At 42.8% G+C, this 24,576-nt stretch overlaps 1 protein-coding gene across 1 annotated transcript in view; it reads right to left on the bottom strand.

The window, feature by feature from the left end:
- LOC139576283 (kinesin-like protein KIFC3) overlaps positions 1-24,576 on the bottom strand; it is a 64,620-nt gene that overhangs the window by 33,130 nt on the left and 6,914 nt on the right. The window lies entirely within an intron of this gene.

Consider the following 24,576-nt stretch of genomic DNA (forward strand, 5'->3'; position numbering starts at 1 on the left):
AGCTGTGTGTGTGCAAATATGAATTCATGAAACACTGTCTCCACACATCCTTTATTACTTAAATAGGCAAATGGCTCTCGTAACAAGCCATACACTTGTTCCTAAACCATACAGTATACATAATTGTACACTGCAATATGCACACACAAAGAACAAATGGTCTCCTATGGCTGCCACTGCTCAAATGTATATTTACCCAAACAAGTAGTGCTGTAAATCACACCGTGTGAAAGCTGCTTCACTGACAATTCACTAGCACTCAAGCCAGAGCCCCTCCCCACTCACTAGAGGCTGCTGGGTAATGGAGTTCTGGGCCAGGTCTGTGTGACTACTCATAATGAGGGAAACTGAGAAAAAGGCTGGTGTGTGTGTGTGTGTATACAGTTGAAGTCGGAAGTTTACATACACTTAGGTTGGAGTCATTAAAGCTCATTTTTCAACCACTCCACAAATTTCTTGTTAACAAACTATAGTTTTGGCAAGTCGGTTAGGACATCTACATTGAGCATGACAACTCATTTTTCCAACAATTGTTTACAGACAGATTATTTCACTTATAATTCACTGTGTCACAATTCCAGTGGGTCAGAAGTTTACATACACTAAGTTGACTGTGCCTTTACAGCTTGGAAAATTCCAGAAAATTATGTCATGGCTTTAGAAGCTTCTGACAGACTAATTGACATCATTTGAGTCAATTGGAGGTGTACCTGTGGATGTATTTCAAGGCCTAGCTTCAAACTCAGTGCCTCTTTACTTGACATCATGGGAAAATCAAAAGAATTGCTCCCAAGTCTGGTTCATCATTGGGAGCAATTTCCAAACACCTGAAGGTACCACGTTCATCTGTACAAACAATAGTACGCAAGTAAACACCATGGGACCACGCAGCCATCATACCGCTCAGGAAGGATAAGCATTCTGTCTCCTAGAGATGAACGTACCTTGGTGCAAAAAAAGAAGAAAACCAATCCCAGAACAACAGCAAAGGATCTTGTGAAGATGCTGGAGGAAACAGGTGCAAAAGTATCTATACCCACAGTTCTATTTTTGTTTCATCAGACCAGAGGACATTTCTCCAAAAAGTATGATCTTTGTCCCCATCTGCAGTTGCAAACCGTAGTTTGGCTTTTTTTAATGGTGGTTTTGAAGCAGTGGCTTCTTCCTTGCTGAGCGCAGTAAAACGAGTCCTATATCGACATAACCTGAAAGGCCGCTCAGCAAGGAAGAAGCCACTGCTTCAAAACCACCATAAAAAACGCCAGACTACAGTTTGCAACTGCACATGGGGACAAAGGTTGTACTTTTTGGAGAAATGTCCTCTGCTCTGATGAAACAAAAATAGAACTGTTTGGCCATAATGACCATCGTTATGTTTGGAGGAAAAAGGGGGAGGCTTGCAAGCCGAAGAACACCATCCCAACCGTGAAGCACGGGGGTGGCAGCATCATGTTGTGGGGGTGCTTTGCTGCAGGAGGGACTGGTGCACTTCACAAAATAGATTGCATCATGAGGCAGGAAAATTATGTGGATATATTAAAGCAACATCTCAAGACATCAGTCAGGAAGTTAAAGCTTGGTCGCAAATGGGTCTTCCAAATGGACAATTACCCCAAGCATACTTCCAAAGCTGTGGCAAAATGGCTTAAGGATAACAAAGTCAAGGTATTGGAGTGGCCATCACAAAGCCCTGACCTCAATCCTATAGAACATTTGTGGGCAGAACTGAAAAAGCGTGTGCGAGCAAGGAGGCCTACAAACCTGACTCAGTTACACCACCTCTGTCAGGAGGAATGGGCCAAAATTCACCCAACGCATTGTGGGAAACTTGTGGAAGGCTACCCGAAACATTTGACCCAAGTTAAACAATTTAAAGGCAATGCTACCAAATACTAATTGAGTGTATGTACCACTGGGAATGTGATGAAAGAAATAATAGCTGAAATAAATCATTCTCTCTACTATTATTCTGACATTTCACAATCTTAAAATAAAGTGGTGATCCTAACTGACATAACAGGGAATTTTTATTAGGATTAAATGTCAGGAATTGTGAAAAACTGAGTTGAAATGTATTTGGCTAAGGTGTATGTAAACTTCCGACTTCAACTACATATACAGAGAAACTAGCAGACACACACAGAAGGTGTTCTCAGGGTAGTCACTGTTCCTCAGGGAATTATAAATGAAACACACTACACCCTGGCTCAGGTACCCCGGCTTCATGAGCCACGAGAGCACAATGGTAAAACACGAACACAACATCTCCAGGGAATTATTCTAGCGTTATCATAACACTATCAAGTTACTGGTGTAGTTTGTCCTTTACTAATTAATCATGTGGCAGATGTTTAATGTAGAGGACATCAGATGCCTGCACAGTGACCATGCTCCCTCTGATGTTACTTAATAGAAATACCTTAGCGTTCCCTCAAAGTCTTAGTTGTGTAACCAAAGCATTGTTTAGGGATTTACAGGGACAAATGTCAAAGGAGGGTGATTCAGAGAGAAGGACCTCCCTATGACCAGGAGGAATGGGGTCAGGGTTGAGAGAGAATGGGTGGGGTGAGGTAAAAGTAGGGCTGGGCAGTATACAGTATTTTACAATATACCAGTATTGATGCACAGTATTTAAGTTTTTACTTTACCTTCTATAACGTATTTGAATGTTTGGTTTGTTAAAGGTGATACGCCGTGTGTAACGTCCATTTTTACAGTTTACTTCGCTTCTTCATCCCTGTCCGCTCTCTCTCTCTCTACATGCTGCTTTTCACACAGACCTAACCCTGCCCTGTCACTAAAGGAGCACATTTGTTGTTCCTCGACCACGAGACACTGCAAGGTCAATGCAGCACATCAAATTACATTTTATTGGTCACATATACGTGATTAGCAGATGTTATTGCGGGTGTAAGCGAAATGCTTGCCTGCAAAGTTTCTTAAGAGCTAGAAGCGAGGCAGCCCTCTCTCCGACAGTTCACCGAAGTGTTTTGCTCTAAATCGCAAGTCAAATCAGATTGTTTGCCCATAACGTGCAGACCTATGTGGCAGTGTGGAAATGATTTCAAATGAGTGCAGGAAATGCAGATATTGATGAAAACGCAGAAAAATGTTTTGGGGTTGAAGTTGAATTGAACAGTATAAAACAATCAGAATGGAGAAAGACCAATTTAAAATCACTTAGAATGTATGTGTTGCCACCCTAGGGTCACACACTATTCATAAAGAAAATATATAATGTATTATTCAAAAACATAAAATACTGTCAAACTGTCCATTTTTTTTTTTTTTTTTACCGTGATATGAAATGTGTCATTGGCCCGACAGCCAGAATCACAGCATTGTGAGGGATTAAAGCCCACTTTACCCCAAACACACAGAGCAGAGATAGTGAGGCTGTCCTCAGATTAACAACATGGTTACATAAATGATGATCTGAATCCGTTTCCCCGGAATGCAGGGACACTCCGGCCCACTTTAGCATCAGCACGCATTCTGCCATTACTCATTTCTCATACCACCAATAGATATATAGTCAGCAGGTTAGGAGGGGATTTGACTGGGCTTGGGGGGAGAGGGGGGAATATAAGAAAAACAGAAGGGGGAAAACACTTTTAAAGAATAAGGGAGAGAACGAGGGAGGGAAAAGGAGAGAGATGGAGAACAGGAAAATCTATTTGGCTATACAAACCCAAGTGAGCGGTAGGGAGGTAGGAATGGGCTACGGTCATCACTAATGTGAACCTCAAGGTAATCAATGGTGAACTGCCAAGGTCCATAATCACCCATAAACAACCACACACATTCCTTCAATAGCCCAGAAAGGTTAAGACTGCTGGAGCAGCACTTAGATTATCTCTCCAACTTTGTCACACAAGCACATAATTACTTAAATACTAAACCAACATGGTGCTGCATCTCATTTACAAGGATTTCAACATACTCTTTAAAATTTTTGGCCAATTTCATGATATCCAATTGGTGCTGCAACTCCCGTACGGACTCAGGAGAGGTGAAGGTCAAGAGCCATGCGCCCTCTGAAATATGACCCCGCCAAGCCGCGCTGCTTCTTGACACACTGGTCGCTTAATCTGGAAGCCAGCCACACCAATGTGTTGAAGGAAACACTGTATAACTGGCGACCGTGTCAGTGTGCATGCGCCCGGCCTGCCACAGGAGTCGCTAGAGAGCGATGGGACAAGGGCATCCCAGCCGGCCAAACCCTCCCTTAACCCGGACAACGCTGGGCCAATTGTGCTCAGTCTCATGGGTCTCCCGGTTGCGGCTGGCTGCGACACAGCCCTGGATCGGACCCGGGTCTGTAGTGACCCCTCAAGCACTAAGATGCAGTGCCTTAGACCGCTGCGCCACTCGGGAGGCCCCAAACCTTGGACTTTCGTACCACAATATTTATGATTGGTACTTCATTAATTAGATTGGTGCCTTATCCGTGTCTGTAATCCCATGCCAGTCTCATAAACATAAACATTTGCACATCTGGGTACACTGCTCTCCCCTCCCTCCCATTCTGTTTAGCATGCCTTCCCTCTCTGCTCTTTTCTCAAACACCCTCTATCCCCATCTTCCCCTCCTCTCACCTGCAATCGTTTTCTGCTGTCCGGCACATTCTCCAGGCTGCCTTCTCCGCATCCCATCCTGCCCTGGTTGCAGCGCAGCTCCCCATCACCTCTACGTTTGTCTGTAAAGTCCTTCCTGTCTACAGCAGGAGCCCTCTGCCTCTTATCCTGAGAGAGGGCTACAGTCATCCCTCTCTCCTTCTCCCTTGGCCCCACAACCCCTCCAAGACCTCCAGGCCCGGGGTCCCTTGACCTGCCTCCCTCCCCTAGTAGAGGGGCCTTGTCCCCAGGCAGCGTGGCCCCATCTCTAGCCTCTTTGTCACCGGGCTCCAAGGCCTTGTGTCGGCTCTTAAAGAGGCTGTGGATACTCAGTACCACCAGAGTGCACAGCACGTACATGATCCCGTCCGTCCGTGGAGACTGGCAGGTTGGTTCGCTCCGCTCTCCCCCAAACAAAGTCCCCCTTGTTTGAATGGGACAGGAACTGTTGAAGTTCCACAGGTTGTTATGATAGCTTATAAGCTGTTATGGAGGGGTTCCATTGTTGAGGTCTAGGTGTGAATGGCAGTCAGAGCTCCAAGAGTATCTTCTGTGGTCCGAGTCCTTGCATAGTTGTCATCAGTTGGAGAGCTGAAGACTTGATTGCCGAGAGATGGCAACAAGTGTATCCACAACGAGAACAGTTCCAAAGTTCTATCCTGTACTGTAGTGTCTGTACTGTGCAATTGTGCAATCTGTACCGCAGCCAAGTTCAAAGACGAAAAGACTACAAATATCCAGTCTACTCTCCTCTTTTAGGGCATTCACCACAATACACAACGCCGGTGCTCTTCAGAGGGCGAGAGAGGTTCCAGTAGGGAGTCTCACTTTCTCTCCTATGTGTGTATGTGTGTTGATCCCCTGGACAATGGCAGTGCCCTAAAGCTCATCAACTGTCCGATAATCCCCAAGTCTGTTCTCTGGTCAGCAGACGCAGACGGACGAGAGGTGAGTGTGATCCTCAGATATAAAAGCAGGTGTGTGTGACTGTGTGTATCTCACCCGTGTCACCTCTGTCCCTGTGCCTCTACTAGTCCCTCCCACTCTGAGACTACACTTCCACAGAACTACACACACACCAAACACACCACCTTTACAGTTCCTCAGAACAACAATAAGGTTTTGGACTCTGTCCTGTAGTAAAGGCGATTGCTGTCCCGCTACCAAGCCGGTGGAGCTCAGGTAACCCAAACCTCTAGGAGCAGACGGCTGGCTAAGTACCTCCAGGTAACTACAGACACACACCTCGTCCATCAACCATACACAGAAACTAGTAGATATTAAATCTACACCCAAGCAGGTAACTCACTCAACCTTCACACACGAACTAAAACCCTTACAAAACACACACAAACACACACCCTAAACCGTTGCAAACTTCGAACAGTGTAGAAATGTCTCGGATGTTGATTCATCCTCCTCTGCCCTGCTAATTTATGTGTTTACAGTCCAGTCCAGGATGGTGTAAAACAGATTCTCAATAAATGATTAACAGGTCCAAAGTAATGCCTCTCCCCTTTCCCTATTCCTGCTGCGGACAGCCGGGGGACTGTCCAGTCCTCCCTGAAAAGTCCCTGGACAGAGAGAGGGGCGATATCTACACCCCTTCACTTGTTCAGTCGCTCTCCATCTCCCGCTCCACTCATGCACAGAGTTTACGGTCCTATCATGTGCTGTTCTGCAACTCTCCAGAAAGAGAGAGAGAGAAAGTATCTTCATCCACTCTCGCTCTCACCCTCCCCTTCCTGTGTTCTGTCCATCTGTCGCTGCGGGATAAGCACTGGAATGGGACAGAGCCGGCCATGCGCTGGTGATGTAACACATAATACACTATTGATATGGATGTATGTAAAAAGCAAAACCAACGCGGAGTGTGGAAAGAGTAATAAAAAATTAAAAAAAGCTTCCCACCTGCGTCCGTTAGGGGTTCCGCCATATCAATTCAAGCTGATCTCTCGGCTCTGAGGGGCGACCTCGTTAGTTGGTGTCCTGTATGCCTGACCGTCTTCCTGGTACGTGACAACCCTGCACGGTAACGCCATGACAACAGTGCAGCTATGGAACCAGGCCACAATGGGAACTGACAGTGTCGATCACGGCGGTTGGATCGTGATGCGCGGTCCACGGCAGTCAGCGAGGTCACTGTGCCCAGCGGTCCTGGTCATTCACAGTTCTGGTTTCCTGTTCTGTGACATACTGTAAACATGGAGTGATTCTCTAGCCTAACTTGGTCCTATGGGGCCAAAGGCGAAGCCCTCCGCTTGAGTGGTCACTTTTAGGATCCTAAACGGGACGGGAAGGGACAGGGCACACACACACTTGGGGAGGGGACCCCAGAAAGGAGGCTGGCTAGGATGAGCTACTACACACAATGAATAAGACACTATGACTGAATCCCAAAATGTTCAGCCCAGTGACCCAACCCAGTTTTGTGACTCACCAAGTCAACGTAGTCTCAGGGTAATCATTATTCTGTTAGTATGATATATTATGTTAGGTCAAATTATACGTCTTTCTCTGAGACAAGGCTGCTTGTTGCACCATAACAAAGGAGGATTATGGGGAGAATTTATGTTGGTGGTTAGGGGAACTAAAAGGACAAATGTCGGGGAAATGTACGTAGCAGGTTAGCTGAATTGGGGTAAGTTAAGAATAAGGGTTAGCTAAAATGCTAGTTGTCCCTGACGCGACCTCACAACTTCTGGATTGCTAGACAGACACATTTACCCTGACCAAATAGGAATTAGACCAAATATTATGCCAAAATGTGTTCCAACAGACCATTTGGGTAACACAATCTACCCACACCCTTTTGGCCCAAATTACCAGCACTCTCGTGGGACTCAAAATGGCACTTTCAGCAACCCATGACAATACATGGCACGTGGCAGGCCAGCTGAGCAACCACAGGAAGTGACCTGATTAACAAAAACAGATTGGTTAAGAATTTCACCACCACTTAAGACCTGTACCATCGGGCAGTATAGAATAGACCATTCTACTCCACACACAGTAAACCCTTACAACCAACAGAGTAAGGAAAGGCCACAGAGAGAAACTAGTAAACAAGGTCTGAGGTTCAATAGCAGATTAAGTGGCTGATAAGTTTGAATCAAACCATAAAGCTGATAAGGCATGGGTGGAGTGATCAGATGTTTCCAGTGTATTAGTGGTTTGGTATTAGTGGTTTCCAGTGTTACATGCTGACCAGACCGGACACGTCGCAAAATAAATTTAGAAATCCTTGTTATTCAAATATTGCACCCACACTGCTCGCGCACGCCAACGAGGGTCTGCGACGCCAAGGGCTAAAATAGAACTCATTCCTATTTCTGACGCAGATCGCGCTGCAAGTCCTGCCTCTCCCATCTCCTCATTGGTTTATAGAAGCAGGTACCCACGTGCCATCTCCTCATTGGTTATACCCACGTGGGTGAATGGAAGACGCACTGTTTTGCTGGTAGTCGTAGTAAAACAATGAAAGTTTAGATGCCAATCACCATATAAATTAAACGATGAAAAAGCCTGGAAGGAGGATAGATGACTAGAAACGATTCGATTGGCCGTTTTATGTGTGGATTAATTGTCGGAGTAGAGGTCCTTGTGCATTTCAGGTAAAATAACAACTCAATGTTTATATCCCAGGACAAATTAGCTAGCAACAGCAAGCTAGCTAAATAGGACAAATTAACATTAGCTAGCAGGTGCAAGCTAACTAGCTAAATTGCCATACATGTTTAATGCTTTTCGACCTGTCCCCAAATTAATGTCATTGGTTCAGAGTTTGTTTTGATATTTTAACCTGCATGTCGTGATCGTGTTTGGTGTGGGGGGGGGAAATAAATTTATGCACGATAGTGCACGATGGCGCACGCGCGCAGCCAGTTTGGATTCCGTGTTATAGTGGTTTGGGCGGCAGGAAGCCTAGTGGTTAGAGTGTTGGGCCAGTAACCTAAAGGTTGCTAGATCGAATCCCCGAGCTGACAAGGTAAAAATCTGTCGTTCTGCCCCTGAACAAGGCAGTTAACCCACTGTTCCTAGGCCGTCATTGTAAATAAGAATTTGTTCTTAACTGACTTGCCTAGTTAAATAAAGGTTAAATAAAATAAAATTAAAGAACCATAATCTCAGCCTACATTACAGAGACAAGTCAAAACAATTACAGTGGGACACATGGTGTGGTGTTACACAGAGTCAACCAGGAAGTCAACAAACATTTCGCTTGGCCTAGAAGTAAGTGAGAATGTGTGTGAAAGAGACGGTGAAAGAGAGAATGTGCTAAAGTGTGAGAATGTGCAAACCTGTGTGTGTGCGCGCACGTGCAAGAGATCTCAGGTGTGTGAGTTGGTCTCACTTTAAGTAGCTTAGAGCCCTGGATTAAAGGACCCCCTACAGAGGAAGTTAGCGCCACTATTTTGACATAATTTCCTGACAGAGAAGAAATGCACGTATTCAAAATATTTGCCAGCTGGCTCTTTGGTTGTTTCTGGAACTGAATTTGTCATAAGCATTGATTTAGGGAAAACTTAGGCCAATCATTTCCATCTGTGGCTATCTTTGACATCTATTGTTATCTCCAAAGTTTTGTCATCTTCCATAAATTGCGGCCACGAATCCGCCATAAAAAATGGTTACAAAAAGAATAAGATGAAGTTCCGGTAATATGGATAACTATTGGCTGATATGAGTTTTTCTACATTGTAATGGACATGGTGCAACCTATGGTAGGTAAACTGCTGGCAGGCTTTGGCGGCAGTACAGCAAAGTCAAGTCAGCCCGAGCTCAAGGTTATCACAGGTGAAGTGAAATGATAGGCTCCAATGACTTTGCTCATGATCATACATGCCGCAAATGACATATGCCAAATTACTTGAATGCATTTGCTGTTTGTGTTTCAGACTATTTTGTGCCTAATATAAATGAATAGTAAATAATGTAGTGCCATTTTGGAGTCACTATTATTGTAAATAAGAATAGAATATGTTTCTAAACCGTTTGTAAATGTGGATGCTACCATGATTACGGTAGTCCTGAATGAATCGTGAATAATGGTGAGTGAGAAAGTTAGACGGACAAATATCATTCACACGAATTTGTCACTTCAAGCACAAATGTATCATACTTTGACTAAAACGATGACTTTTTGACTTAAAATCATTGTGTAACATGGGTAAGCTCTGGCCATCATCTTTCAGCTTGAAAAAGTGGATTTCTACTGGTGTGGGCGTTTAAGCAGCTTACAGGAGAAATGTGCCACACTTCACTTTATGGCTTTAGGTAAAGGCTTTAACTCAGTCACCCCACACCCAAATATGGTATTAGAGGCCGTCTGAATTAGGGATGGGCATATTCAAATATCTGAACGGGCGTTAGTATTTGATTACTTGTGAGTATTTATTTAAAAAATAAATAATGTCTATTTTAACAATGAAAAGGCTTTTTCTAAATACAATAAAAATATCCATGTGACATTGTTACTTACAAGGATATGCCATGTCATTACAAATACTTAATTTAATAAAACAAACTTTTGAATGTAGTTTTTATGACACGCACCCCTTAAAATGACCGGTAGCCTTCTTTGTGTAGCTTGTTTTTGTCAGCCAATCAAAGCAGCACCACCGTCAAAGGCTCAATGTGTAACAAGAAGTGAGAGTTCACTAATGCAATGCAAGGTGGATTTACAAGTTAGCGGAGTTAAATGAGAAAGAATAGGCTACAACGAGCAACCAAGAGGTAGGATGTTGTTTAACAATCTCTGAATGGGGTTGGGGAGAAAGCGCAGCATGTAGCCTGCAATTAGCCTAGGTAGTTAGCTAGTTTCTCTAGGCTACTCCAGTCAAGACAGGCACTGTTATATGGGATGATACATAACATTGTGGCTGCTACAAGTTAGGTAGTCTTGGCTGTAGCCGAGTTGGCTCTCTTCCCCTAGTTGGCTCTCATCCCACACACCAACCCCACCCCTTGCTCCAGCAATAGAGCGCAGGGTCTCTCCCTCGCGCAGCAGTGCTCAGGTTAAAAACGGTGCAAATTTATTTTTAAATAAACTGGATATCCAAAAACATTTCATGATACTATTCGAATAGTGACATTATTTCAAACACCCATCCATCCCTAGTCTGAGTCAAAGAGGGGAGGAGGGGGAGTCAGGGAGGAAGAAAGAACGTGTGGGGAGGATGAGAAAGAAAGAAAGAAAGAAAGGAGAGAGAGAAAGAAAGAGAAAAAGAGAAACAGGCAGAAAGTGTGCAGTCGGCAGAAAGCCTCAATCTTAACTCTTGGACTAGCCCACAATGCACTACACACGCCCTTTTCATCTTTCTCAACTGGGCTATTTCAGAGCTAAATTACAGTGACACAGCAGGGAGGGACAGGCACACACACGCTTAATAACAGGTTAGAGGGTGGACCATCCCTGCCACAGTGTGGCCAACACACCACTGACGTCACTCCACTAAGGATGAGGTTTGAGAGGAAGACGATGGGTGGAGAGGCAGCCAGACAGCCAGAGGGTGGAGAGAGAGAAAAGGGACAGAGGGAGGCTGTTGAGAAACAGTGAAGGGGGAAAAAGGGCTAGGGTGAGCGACAGAGGGAGGAAAGAAGAGTGCCAAAATCCCTGAGGTTCTGCCTCCTCCCCCTCTTCCGGTCTCTGTGCTCCCACCCTGGTTGGCCCTTAACATGTTTCACTCTCAACCCGTTACAGCACATGGTTCGACCTTACAGACAAACAGGCGTGTGGAAAACCGACTTGCCCTTGCAGCCTTTTTCGACATATGTGACACACATGTTCCTTCCTCTCATGGCTGTTCACATGCCAAGACGACTCCCACTCAAACAAACTGGTGATTAACGCATACAGGCCAGACTTAACTGCATATACTGTAGGTCTACACCATGAGCTCATGGCCAGAGGGGACTCTATGTGAACAACAACTGCAAAGCAGCACTGAGTGGCACACGAAACAGGGAATATATAATCTCCAAGGTTTGTCAACTCTTCTGTGCATCTACCATGGTAACAGTCAGACTCACGAGATACTCACAAACTATATATTTCTGACTGACACACACACGGACATGGCTTAGTGCTGAGAGAGGGACCTTGGGCTGGTGGGGCGCTGCTTCAGATATGCAAACACAGACCTGCTAAAAACCAAATACCTCTGACCCGGGGTGCTAGTCACACAGGTAGTGACTGTGTGACTAGCACCCGTTGTCTCCCTCTCCTCCCTGCTGCTGCAGCCACCACAGAACATCAACAGTGTTTATCGAGCTGTCAGTGCTGCTGAAGCTGCAACATAATTACAGCCATTTCGGACTGAAAAGTTCTGTTACCGAAATCCCTCACTTGTTTAGGAAAAACATTCCCTATTCCCTCAACAATTGCTCTCTTTACGTGAAATGTATGCATCAAATGCACGTGACCAATAGGGCCTGACCTATAGCCTATCATAATCACATCAATAAATAGGTTATAACAAACTCCGAAAAATCATAACATATTGACAGACAAAAGTTTACTGGTTGCTCAGGAGGTAATGGGGAAGTCAGATGCGTGGAATAAATTTGACTAGTTGTGGAAAATACTGGAGATCAAGAAAAAGAAGGTAAGAAGCAAGCGCTGCATGCATATTATGTCTGCCTAAGAGGTGCTGTTAGATTACAATCACATTTTGGAACCATGTAAATAGGGTTGCAAAGGTTAAGACTCCATCAAATCACCAGCGCTCCATCTACTTCAATTTGAGGTGAAAATTATGAATCAGACACCTTATCAATAGAAACAGATCATGGTCCTTCTGGAATCAGAAGTTTTTTTTTACTCAATGGAGGAACGTAGTCAACGAAATGCTGATGAATGTCTTGCTCGAGCTGTGTATGCAACTGGTTCAACTCTGATGCTCATAGGCAATAAGTATTGGAAGAGATTTCTGAATGTTCTTCGCCCAGCATACACCCCTCCAACCAGACATGATTTATCTACTAAATTTGCTGGACGCAGAGTTCAACATAGTTCAAGTGAAGGTCAAGCAAATCATAGAGAAAGCAGACTGTATTGCATTCGCCTCTGATGGGTGATCAAATGTTTGTGGGCAAGGAATAATTAACTAAATCATCTCCACCCCTCAACCAGTGTTCTACAAGAGCACAGACACACCGGTCTCTACATTGCAGATGAGCTGAAGGCAGTCAATGACCTTGGACCACAGAAGGTATTTGCACTTGTGACAGAATGCTGTGAACATGAAGGCTGCTTGGTCACACCCATTGGCTGTGCTGCTCATGCATTGAATCTGCTCCTCAAGAACATCATGGCACTGAAAACAATGGATACACTCTACAAGAGAGCCAAGGAAATGGCTAGGTATGTGAGGGGTCATCAAGTTATAGCAGCAATCTACCTCACCAAGCAAAGTGAGAAGAATAAGAGTATCACATTGAAGCTGCCCAGCAACACCCGTTGGGGTGGTGTTGTCATTATGTTTGACAGTCTCCTGGAGGGGAGGAGTCTCTCCAAGAAATGGCCATATCACAGTCTGCCGATATGGACAGCCCCATCAAGAGGATCCTCCTGGATGATGTATTTTGGGAGAGAGTGGTAGGCAGCCTGAAAGTCCTGAAACCTATAGCAATAGCCATTGCACGGATTGAGGGAGACAATGCCACCCTGTCTGATGTTCAGACTCTGCTTGCAGATGTAAGAGAAGAAATCCATACTGCCCTGCCCACTCCACTGTTGCTCCAAGCAGAGGAAACTACAGTTCTGAAATACATCTAAAAGCGTAAAGTCTTCTGCCTGAAGTTCATATAGGCCGCAGCGTACGTTGGACCCCAAGTATGCTGGCAAGAGCATCCTGTCTGGTGCAGAGACCAACAAGGCCTATGGTATCATCACAACCGTGTCTCGCCACTTTGGCCTGGATGAGGGCAAGGTTTTTGGCAGTCTGGCGAAGTACACTTCCAAGCAAGGGCTTTGGGATGGAGATGCAATATGGCAGTTGTGCCAAAATATCTCATCAGCCACCTGGTGGAAGGGACTTTGTGGATCCGAGGCTCTTTCCCCAGTCTCAACATCAACAGTGAAGAGGTGACTCCGGGATGCTGGCCTTCTAGGCAGAGATGCAAAGAAAAAGCCATATCTCAGACTGGCCAATAAAAAAAGAAAGATGTGCAAAAGTACACAGACACTGGACACAGGAACTCTGCCTAGAAGGCCAGCATCCCGGAGTCGCCTCTACTGTTGACGTTGAGACTGGTGTTTTGCGGGTACTATTTAATGAAGCTGCCAGTTGAGGACTTGTGAGGCTTTTGTTTCTCAAACTAGACAGTCTAATGTACTTGTCCTCTTGCTCAGTTGTGCACGGGGCCTCCCACTCCTCTTTCTATTCTGGTTAGGGCCAGTTTGCGCTGTTCTGTGAAATGATACCTTCAGCTTCTTGGGAATTTCTCGCATGGAACAGCCTTAATTTCTCAGAACAAAAATAGACTGACGAGTTTCAGAAGAACGGTCTTTATTTCTGGCCATTTTGAGCCTGTATTCAAACCCACAAATGCTGATGCTCCAGCTACTCAACTAGTCTAAAGGCAGACAGTTTTATTGCTTCTTTAAAATCAGGACAACAGTTTTCAGCTGTGCTAACATAATTGCAAAAGGGTTTTCTAGTGATCAATTAGCCTTTTAAAATGATAAACTTGGATTAGCTAACAACGTGCTATTGGAACACAGGTGTGATGGTTGCTGATAATGGGCATCTGTACGCCTATGTAGATATCCATTAAATCATTTTTTTTTTAAAGGCAAAAGTCATTTAACAACATTAATAATGTCTACACTGTATTTCTGATCAATTTGATCTTATTTTAAAATGGACAAATAAATGTGCTTTTCTTTCAAAAACAAGACCATTTCTAAGTGACCCCAAACTTTTGAACGGTAGTGTACATACAGTACCAGTCAAGTTTGGACACACCTACTCATTCAAGGGTTTTTCTTTATTTCGACTATTTTCTACATTGTATAATAATTGTGAAGACATCAACACTAAAGAAATAACACATGGAATCATATAGTAACCAACAAAGTGATACATCTAAATAGTTTTTATATTTGAGATTCTTCAAAGTAGCCACCATTTGCCTTTGACAGCTTTGCACACTTGGCATTCTCTCAACCAGCTTCACCTGGAATGCTTTTCCAACAGTCTTGAAGGAGTTTCCACATATACTGAGCACTTGTTGGCCGCTTTTCCTTCACTCTGCGGTCCATCTCATCCCAAACCATCTCAATGTTTTATGAAGTGAAATAAAAGATCCCAGAAATGTTTCATACAGAAAAAAAGCTTATTTCTCAAAAATGTTGTGCACAAATTTGTTTACATCCCTGTTAGTGAGCATTTCTCCTTTGCCAAAACAATCAATCCTTCTGACAAGTGTGGCTTATCAAGAAGCTGATTAAACAGTGTGATCATTACACAGGTGCACCTTGTGCTGGGGACAAAAGGCCAGTCTAAAATGTGCAGTTTTGTCACACAACACAGATGTCTCAAGTTGAGGGAGTGTGCAATTGGCATGCTAACTGCAGGAATGTCGACCTGAGAATTTAAGATAAAGCTCATTTTCTTACACATTTCAAAACAGAGATAGCTCAAAAACGAAGAACAAATAATTACAACTTATTTGTAAGAGCACAAGCTCTTCTTTAATATGACACCACATTCATCTCAATAAGAAAAACTCAGTCTTCCATTGTGTAAAGACACTCACTATCAAAAACAATTAACAAAAAACCCTAGAGTATTTCAATTGTAGTACACTTGCCTAAATTATTCAATGTACCAAGTATAACATATTATACTTCTAAATATTATTTACATATAAATAATAAAAATATTATCCAAAATGTGACCAATGGACAATATTCAGAAAGTATTTGAAAACCCACAAAGTAGGCTATTTGATTGACAACGATTCTTACTTCTGTAATAACTATTCAGAGACTATTTAAAACATGTAGATAACCTCAATTAGATTTAGTACAGACTAGGTCTGACAAAATGTAGAAATAGTAGCCTACTTTGACAACAATTGAGTAAATTGGATTTGGTGTTAAACACCAGATCTGAAGAAAGAAAAAAAATAGACTGCTACCACTTTTAATAACAACTCCTAAACCCCTGCAACTGTAAACTTTAGACCCAGACTCTGTGGTACAAGAGTGAATGGTGGGACTTGGGGCAGATGCACTCCATGGAAATGTAGGTTCCCTCTCGGCTGTGCTTTCCCTCCGCTTCCTCTCCATGTTCCCTCGCTCCATTTCTATCCCCCCTATCATCTCTAAACTCCTCTTCCTCCCTGCTGCGGCGCCCCGACTCTCCACATCAGTTCCCTCGCTTTTACTGACCTTGAGGAACAGACTAACAGAGGGAGAAAGAGCAACAAATAGGATACAATTGTGGTTAGGAACATCATCCCTCTCACTTTCTCTCTTCCTTACTCTCTTCATCTCAACCATAAATTATGATTGTTACACGCCTCCAATTCCACCCACACAGTATCATACAGCACTTACAATCAAAATAATTTTGAAAAGCCCTTAGGAAACAATGTGGTTACTAGTTCATGGTGTGCATATGTATGCATATGTATGACTGATGGATAATCAGACAGGATAGAGCACACAAAAAGACGTTCACGAATAGATGGATCCTATTATAACCATAAAGGCTATATACGGTAGAGGTCGACCGATTATGATTTTAACTCCGATACCGAGTATTGGATGACCAAAAAAAGCAGATACCGATTATCTGAATATGCTCCTCAAGGACATCATGGCACTGAAAACAATGGATACACTCTACAAGAGAGCCAAGGAAATGGCTAGGTATGTGAGGGGTCATCAAGTTATAGCAGCAATCTACCTCACCAAGCAAAGTGAGAAGAATAAGAGTATCACATTGAAGCTGCCCAGCAACACCCGTTGGGGTGGTGTTGTCATCATGTTTGTAAATAATGAAACATGCTCAATTTGGTTTAAATAATGCAAAAACAGTTTTGGAGAAGAAAGTAAGTGCAATATGTGCCATGTAAAAAAGCTACAATTTAAGTACCTTGCTCAGAACTTGTGAAAGCTGGTGGTTCAATATTCCCAGTTAAGAAGTTCTGGTTGTAGTTATTATAGGAATTATGGCGCGTCGACTATTTCTCTCTATACCATTTGTATTTCATATACCTTTGACTATTGGATGTTCTAATAGGCACTTTAGTATTGCCAGCCTAATCTCAGGAGTTGATAGGCTTGAAGTCATAAACAGCGCATTGCAAAGAGCTGCTAGCGAATGCAGTAAAGTTTTAATGAATGCTTACGAGCCTGCTGCTGCCTACGACCGCTCAGTCAGACTGCTCTATCAAATAATATACTTAATTATAGTAAACACAGAAATATGAGCCTTTGGTCATTAATATGGTCAAATCCAGAAACTATCATTTCGAAAACAAAACGTTTATTCTTTCAGTGAAATACGGAACCGTTCCGTATTTTATCGAATGAGTGGCAACCCTAAGTCTAAATAATCCTGTTACATTGCACAACCTTCAATGTTATGTCATAATTATGTACATTTCAAATTAGTTCGCAACGAGCCAGGCGGCCCAAACTGTTGCATATACCCTGACTCTGCGTGCAATGAACGCAAGAGAAGTGACAATTTCCCTAGCTAATATTGCCTGCTAACATGAATTTCTAAATGTGCAGGTTTAAAAATATATACTTCTGTGTATTGATTTTAAGAAAGGAATTGATGTGTATGGTTAGGTACATTCGTGCAGCGATGGTGCTTTTTTTTTCCGCGAATGCGCTTTTGTTAAATAAACCCCCATTTGGCGAAGTAGACTGTGATTCGATGATAAATTAACAGGCACCGCATTGATTATATGCAACGCAGGACAAGCTAGTTAACCTAGTAATATCATCAACCATGTGTAGTTAACTAGTGATTATGTGAAGATTGATTGTTTTTTATAAGATAAGTTTAATGCTAGCTAGCAACTTACCTTGGCTCCTTGCAGCACTCGCCTAACAGTTGGTCAGCCTGCCACAGTTTCCTCATGGAATGCAACGTAATCGGCGTCCAAAAATGCATATTGTTATGAAAACTTGAAATCGGCCATGCCGATTAATCGATCAACCTTTAATATACGGTACACACTTCAAGCACCAAGGTCAGGATACTTTTCACAGATGGTAAGAAGTCAAAGTATGTGACAACGGTGTACAGATTCAACACAACTACTGTTTATTTATTTAGGTTGTTGAAAGTAAAATATTACAAAGATGACACTGTGCAATTTAGCCAAACAGGTTTAGAATAATTCTTCATCTATTTTGATGGGGATAGTTAGCTGGTTGTCTTTATAGGGAGGGAGTGAGTCGATCAAGTGACAGCGTCACGAGCGAAGCACAATGTGGCCCCCAACTGTTGTATTCTTGCCTGACAGACTAACTAGAAATGTTGCCAATGTTAGCTGATTAGTTATGAAACTGGGACAGTTTCCAAATTAATTGCATCAGTGGAAACAGGTAAAAACAAGCAACTTGTTAGCTGGCTATGCAAACTAATAACACTGCAACTCAATAAGATATGAGCTCCACTGAGCGGGCATCTACCCTAACACGACAGGTAAGCTGTCAGATAATAGGTAAACAAAGCAATGTACAGTGCATTCAGAAAGTATTCAGACCCCTTCCCAACATTTTTTCCCCCGTTACAGCCTTATTTTAAAATTAAAGATTTTATTTTTCTCATCAATCTACACACAATACCCCATAATCACAAAGCGAAAACATGTTTAGACATTTTTGCAAATGTATTAAAATAAAAAACTGAAATACCTTATATACATAAGTATTCAGACCCTTTGCTATGATACTCAATTGAGCTCAGGTGCATCCTGTTTCCAGTGATCATGCTTCAGATGTTTCTACAATTTGATTGGAGTCCACCTGTGGTAAATTCAATTGATTGGACATGATTTGGAAAGGCACACCTGTCTATATAAGGTCCCACAGTTAACAGTGCATGTCAGAGCAAAAACCAAGACATGAGGTCAAAAGAATTATCCGTAGAGCTCCGAGACAGGATTGTGTCAAGGCACAGATCTGGGGAACATAACCAAAAATTGTCTGCAGAATTGAAGGTCCCCAAGAACACAGTCGCCTCCATCATTCTTAAATGGAAGAAGTTTGGGACCACCAAGACTCTTCCTAGAGCTGGCCGCCCAGGCCAAACTGAGCAACCGGGGGAGAATGGCCTTGGTCAGGGAGGTGACCAAGAACCCAATGGTCACTCTGACAGAGCTTCAGAGTTCCTCTGTGGAGATGGGAGAACCTTCCAGAAGAACAACCATCTCTGCAGCACTCCACCAATCAGGCCTTTATGGTAGACTGGCCAGATGGAAGCCACTCCTCAGTAAAAGGAACATGACAGTCCGTGTGGAGTTTGCCAAACGGCATCTAAAGGACTCTCAGACCATGAAAAACAAGATTCTCTAGTCTGATGAAAACAAGATTGAACTCTTTGGCCTGAATGCCAAACGAAACCTGGCACCATCCCTACTGTGAAGCATGGCGGTGGCAGCATCACACTGTGTGGATGTTTTTCAGCGACAGGGAGACTAGTCAGGATCGAGGCAAAGATGAACGGAGCAAAGTACCGAGATCCTTGATGAAAACCTGCTCCAGAGCACTCAGGACCTCAGACTGGGGCGAAGGTTCACCTTCCAACAGGACAACGACCCTAAGCACACAGCCAACACAACACAGGAGTGGCTCCGGGACAAGTCTATGAATTTCCTGGTGTGGCCCAGCCACAGCCCGGACTTGAACCCGATCTAACATCTCTGGAGACCTGAAAATAGTTGTGCAGCGACGTTCCCCATCCAACCTGACAGAGCTCGAGAGGATCTGCAGAGAACAATGGGAGAAACACTCCAAACACAGGTGCCAAGCTTGTAGCATCATACCCAAGAAGACAAGGCTGTAATTGCTGCCAAAGATGCTTCAACACTGTACTGAGTAAAGGGTCTGAATTCGTATTGTAAATGTCATATTTCAGTTTAATTTAAATTGATTTTCAAAAATTTCGAAACATACAATATATATGGTATACACACAGTATTGTGTGTAGATTGATGTGGGGAAAAATCTATTTAAATCAATTTTATAATAAAAAACTCAAGGGGTTTGAACACTTTCTGAATGCACTATTTAGTGCTCAATATGTTTGGAACATCAAATCGAGAAAAAAATAAATAAAAATACACACTATCGAATTGCAATACATACAGTACATACATACAGGAAGTTTAGTCACTTAGGTTGGAGTCATTAAAACTCATTTTTCAACCACTCTGCAAATTTCTTGTTAACAAACTATAGTTTTGGCAAGTCGGTTAGGACATCTACTTTGTGAATGACAAGTAATTTTTCCAACAATTGTTTACAGACAGATTATTTCACTTATAATTCACTGTGTCACAATTCCAGTGGGTCAGAAGTTTACATACACTAAGTTGACTGTGCCTTTAAACAGCTTGGAAAATTCCAGAAAATTATGTCATGGCTTTAGAAGCTTCTGATAGGCTAATAGACATCATTTGAGTCAATTGGAGGTGTACCTGTGGATGTATTTCAAGGCCTACCTTCAAACTCAGTGCATCTTTGCTTGACATCATGGGGAAATCAAAAGAAATCAGCAAAGACCTCAGAGAAAAATTGTAGACCTCCACAAGTCTGGTTCATCATTGGGAGCAATTTCCAAACGCCTGAAGGTACCACGTTCATGTGTACAAACAATAGTACGCAAGTATAAACACCATGGGACCATGCATCCGTCATACCGCTCAGGAAGGAGAAGCTTTCTGTCTCCTAGAGATGAACGTACTTTGGTGCGAAAAGTGCAAATCAATCCCAGAACAACAGCAAAGGACCTTGTGAAGATGCTGGAGGAAACGGGTACAAAAGTATCTATATCCACAGTAAAACGAGTCCTATATCGACATAACCTGAAAGGCTGCTCAGCAAGGAAGACACCACTGCTCCAAAACCACCATTAAAAAGCCAGACTACGGTTTGCAACTGCACATGGGGACAAAGATCGTACTTTTTGGGAAATGTCCTCTGGTCTGATGGAACAAACATAGAACTGTTTGGCCATAATGACCACCGTTATGTTTGGAGGAAAAAGGGGGAGGCTTGCAAGCCGAAGAACACCATCCCAACAGGGATGCACAGGGGATGGCAGCATCATGTTGTGGGGGTGGTTTGCTGCAGAAGGGACTGGTGCACTTCACAAAATAGATGGCATCATGAGGTAGGAAAAATATGTTGATATATTGAAGAAACATCTCAAGACATCAGTCAGGAAGTTAAAGCTTGGTCGCAAATGGGTCTTCCAAATGGACAATGACCCCAAGCATACCTCCAAAGTTGTGGCAAAATGGCTTAAGGACAACAAAGTCAAGGTATTGGAGTGGCCATCACAAAGCCCTGACCTCAATCCCATATAAAATGTGTGGGCAGAACTGAAATGCGTGTGTGAGCAAGGAAGCCTACAAACCTGACTCAGTTACACCAGCTCTGTCAGGAGGAATGGGCCAAAATTCACCCAACTTATTGTGGGAAGCTTGTGGAAGGCTACCCAAAACGTTTGACCCAAGTTAAACAATTTAAAGGCAATGCTACCAAATACTAATTGAGTGTATGTAAACTTCTCTTTTATTGAGAAATAAATCATTCTCTACTATTATTCTGACATTTCACATTCTTAAAATAAAGTGGTGATCCTAACTGACCTAAAACAGGGAATTTTTACTAGGATTAAATGTCAGGAATTGTGAAAAACTGAGTTTAAATGCATTTGGCTAAGGTGTATGTAAACTTCCGACTTCAACTGTATATAGTTTCATATCGCAATATTATTTTGGTCGATATTATAGCGATACTTTGACTCCAAGTATCGATTTGTAAAAAATGCTAGGTTGGATGTACCTGCGGGACATGGCTAGAAGGGATATAACTTTTGTCAAATTAACCGTAAAATTTAATTTTGGGGAATTCTGGCTAACCCTATTCTGCGCGTTGCCATTCCTCCAAAATCATGTCGTTGTCACGCCTCCCTTGGAGGTCTGGAGAATTTTGTATTGCCAGAAGTGTGCTCTATACACAAAATTAACATACATCAACATCTTTTGATGGGGTTTTAAGCTGCGATTTCCTGGCCATCTACACGCACTGTTGCGCCTACAACACTAATCTAGTTAGTACTATTGGAGCTCCCCCCAAGAAAGGAATTTTATTGACGGGTTGCGAGGCATCACTGATTTACACTGGGTCCCCACCCCTATTTAGTTATCTTTCTACCATGGACTTCGCCAGGCTTCCCATTTTAGGGAAGCCTGTTACATTACGAGGCTAACCCTTTTCCTCATCTTAATTTTCCTAACCTGCTACGTTAATTATCCTAACCTGCTACAAAAAGTCAAATCTGACAAAAGCTGAATCCAATCTAGTCAAAAGCGTACCTGCTCCAGAACTACAGTATGTTTCATGCTGCAGCTTGTTCTCCAACTTTTTAAATAGTGAGCCAGCATGTTTTTTTCACTTTTATTTCCATGACTGATCAAAACGAAATTCTTATGCCCTCTCGTCTAGTGCGTAATATGTTTGGAACATCAAATCTCAAAAAATGAATACAATCGCAATACATATAGAATTGTGAGAATCACAATACATATCGTATCGGGAGGTCCCTGGCAACTCCCAGCCACGAGACACACACACACCTCCCGTCTCCTCGACCTCAGAACACAGCCTCTCTCTAACCTACTGCTTGTGATGCCTCGCGGCAAGGCTAGGCAAGGAAAAGCCAGTCAATCAGAATTAGTTTCCCCCCACAAACAGGCTTAATTACAGAGAGAAATACTACTCTGTTTCATCAGCTGTCCGGGTGGCTGGTCTCAGATGATCCCGCAGGTGAAGAAGCCAGATGGAGGTCCTGGGCTGGCATGGTTACACGTGGTCTGCGGTTGTGAGGCCAGTTGGACGTACTGCTAAATTCTCTAAAATGACATTGGAGGCGGCTTATGGTAGAGAAATGAACATTAAATTATCTGGCAACATCTCTGGTGGACATTCCTGCAGTCAGCATGCCCAACCGCACGCTCCCTCCCTCAACATCTGTGGCATTGTGTTGTGTGACAAAACTGCACATTTTAGAGTTTCCTTTTATTGTTCCCAGCACAAGGTGCACATGTGTAATGACTAATGATCATGATTTTTAATTAGCTTATTGATATGCCAAACCTGTCAGGTGGATGGATTATCTTGGCAAAGGAGAAATGCTCACTAACAGGGATGTAAACACATTTCTGGGTTCTTTTATTTCAGCTCATGATACATGGGATCAACACTATACATTAGTGACGATATAGTCGGTGAACATATCGGAATCGGCCGATGTTTAGTTTAACGCCCGATGTGCAAAACCGATGTCAAAGCTGATGTGCATACCTATATAACAAAGATACATGATGTAATGATGCCACGTAAAATGTTGCGCTATACGTGCAACACAGCATTTCTAAACTAGCCCACAATGTCTGCTGTATGGATTGAGCAGTCAACAAGTAAAGCAGTCATTTGAAAGAGTAACAAAATTTCAGCGAGACAACTCAAAGGCAAAATCCATTAACGCCAAGATAATGGAATTCATTACCCATGACAATCAACCGTTCTCTGTCGCGGGTGATGTTGGCGTTCGCTGACTGGTTGAGCACCAGTTAACACTACCAAGTGCGCTATTTTTCCGATGTTGCCCTACCAGAATTACACAGTAATAGCGTCACTGCTATTAGCTTCACGACATACATACTATGGAACGCCGTTTGGGTCTTTGCGTGTCAAAAAATATACAGTAGCACTGTCAAAGCTGTACAAAAAAGTCTGCAAACATGATGTGAACGATGTGTTTACAAAACCACGTTGGTAATAAAGCATAATTTGTTCGACCGCAACTTCTGGGGTAGCTAGCTTTAGCTTGGTACCTAGCTAGAACCAATACAACCAGCCTGAAAACAATGACCAGTAGAAACTGCAGTAATTTTCATTATTCTTAGCAATAATTTAGGAATCCTTGTGAGTAAGTATTAGCTAGATTGCCACTTGTTCGTCTATTGAACCTGAACTTCAGTTCATGAAAATAAATAGCTAGCCAGCTACTTAACCCTTTTGCCAAAAGCTAACGTTATAAGCAGCCAGCTAGCTTCATCTGGCTAGTGAGGCTCGACCGGACCGGGTTGTGTGTTGCGAAGCTGGCCACAATAAGGATTAGCCACAATAGTGGAATTTGCGGTTTGCCTTCACAATAAAAGTATGTCATTGACAGTGATGCAAATGAATACAAATAGTAGAATTATGCTATACTTTTATTTTGAAGGCTAACCGCAAAGTCCCCTATTGTGACTAATCCTTATTGTGGCTAGCTTCACAGATGGGTCCGACCACCATTAATCAAATAAGAACCGTCTTATAAATTAGGGTTATTTTAGATGACTACTGAAACAGATGTCATTTTGCTATGTTTTGGTGAAGAACATTGTTTGCATCCATGAGCTAGCTAGCTTTTTTTAATGACCAGCACTGTAGGAGCATGAGACAATTTTACCAGCATCATAGCATACGTATCGATAAATCGTTGTGACATATGAAATACGAGTGATAGTGTAATCAATGTGTAATAACTACGTAAAAAATTTATGAATGTGTTAAATTGTGACGTGCAGTCATTCAGGTCCTGATTGGTCAAATAATGTTATTTGACACGTCAAATAGTTTTAAATAGTACCTTTTTTGACACGCAAAGACCCAAACGGCGTCCATAGAAATCCCGGCTGAGAATGAAAC

This window comes from Salvelinus alpinus, chromosome 5, assembly GCF_045679555.1.
Source record: "Salvelinus alpinus chromosome 5, SLU_Salpinus.1, whole genome shotgun sequence".
NCBI lineage: Eukaryota > Metazoa > Chordata > Actinopteri > Salmoniformes > Salmonidae > Salvelinus > Salvelinus alpinus.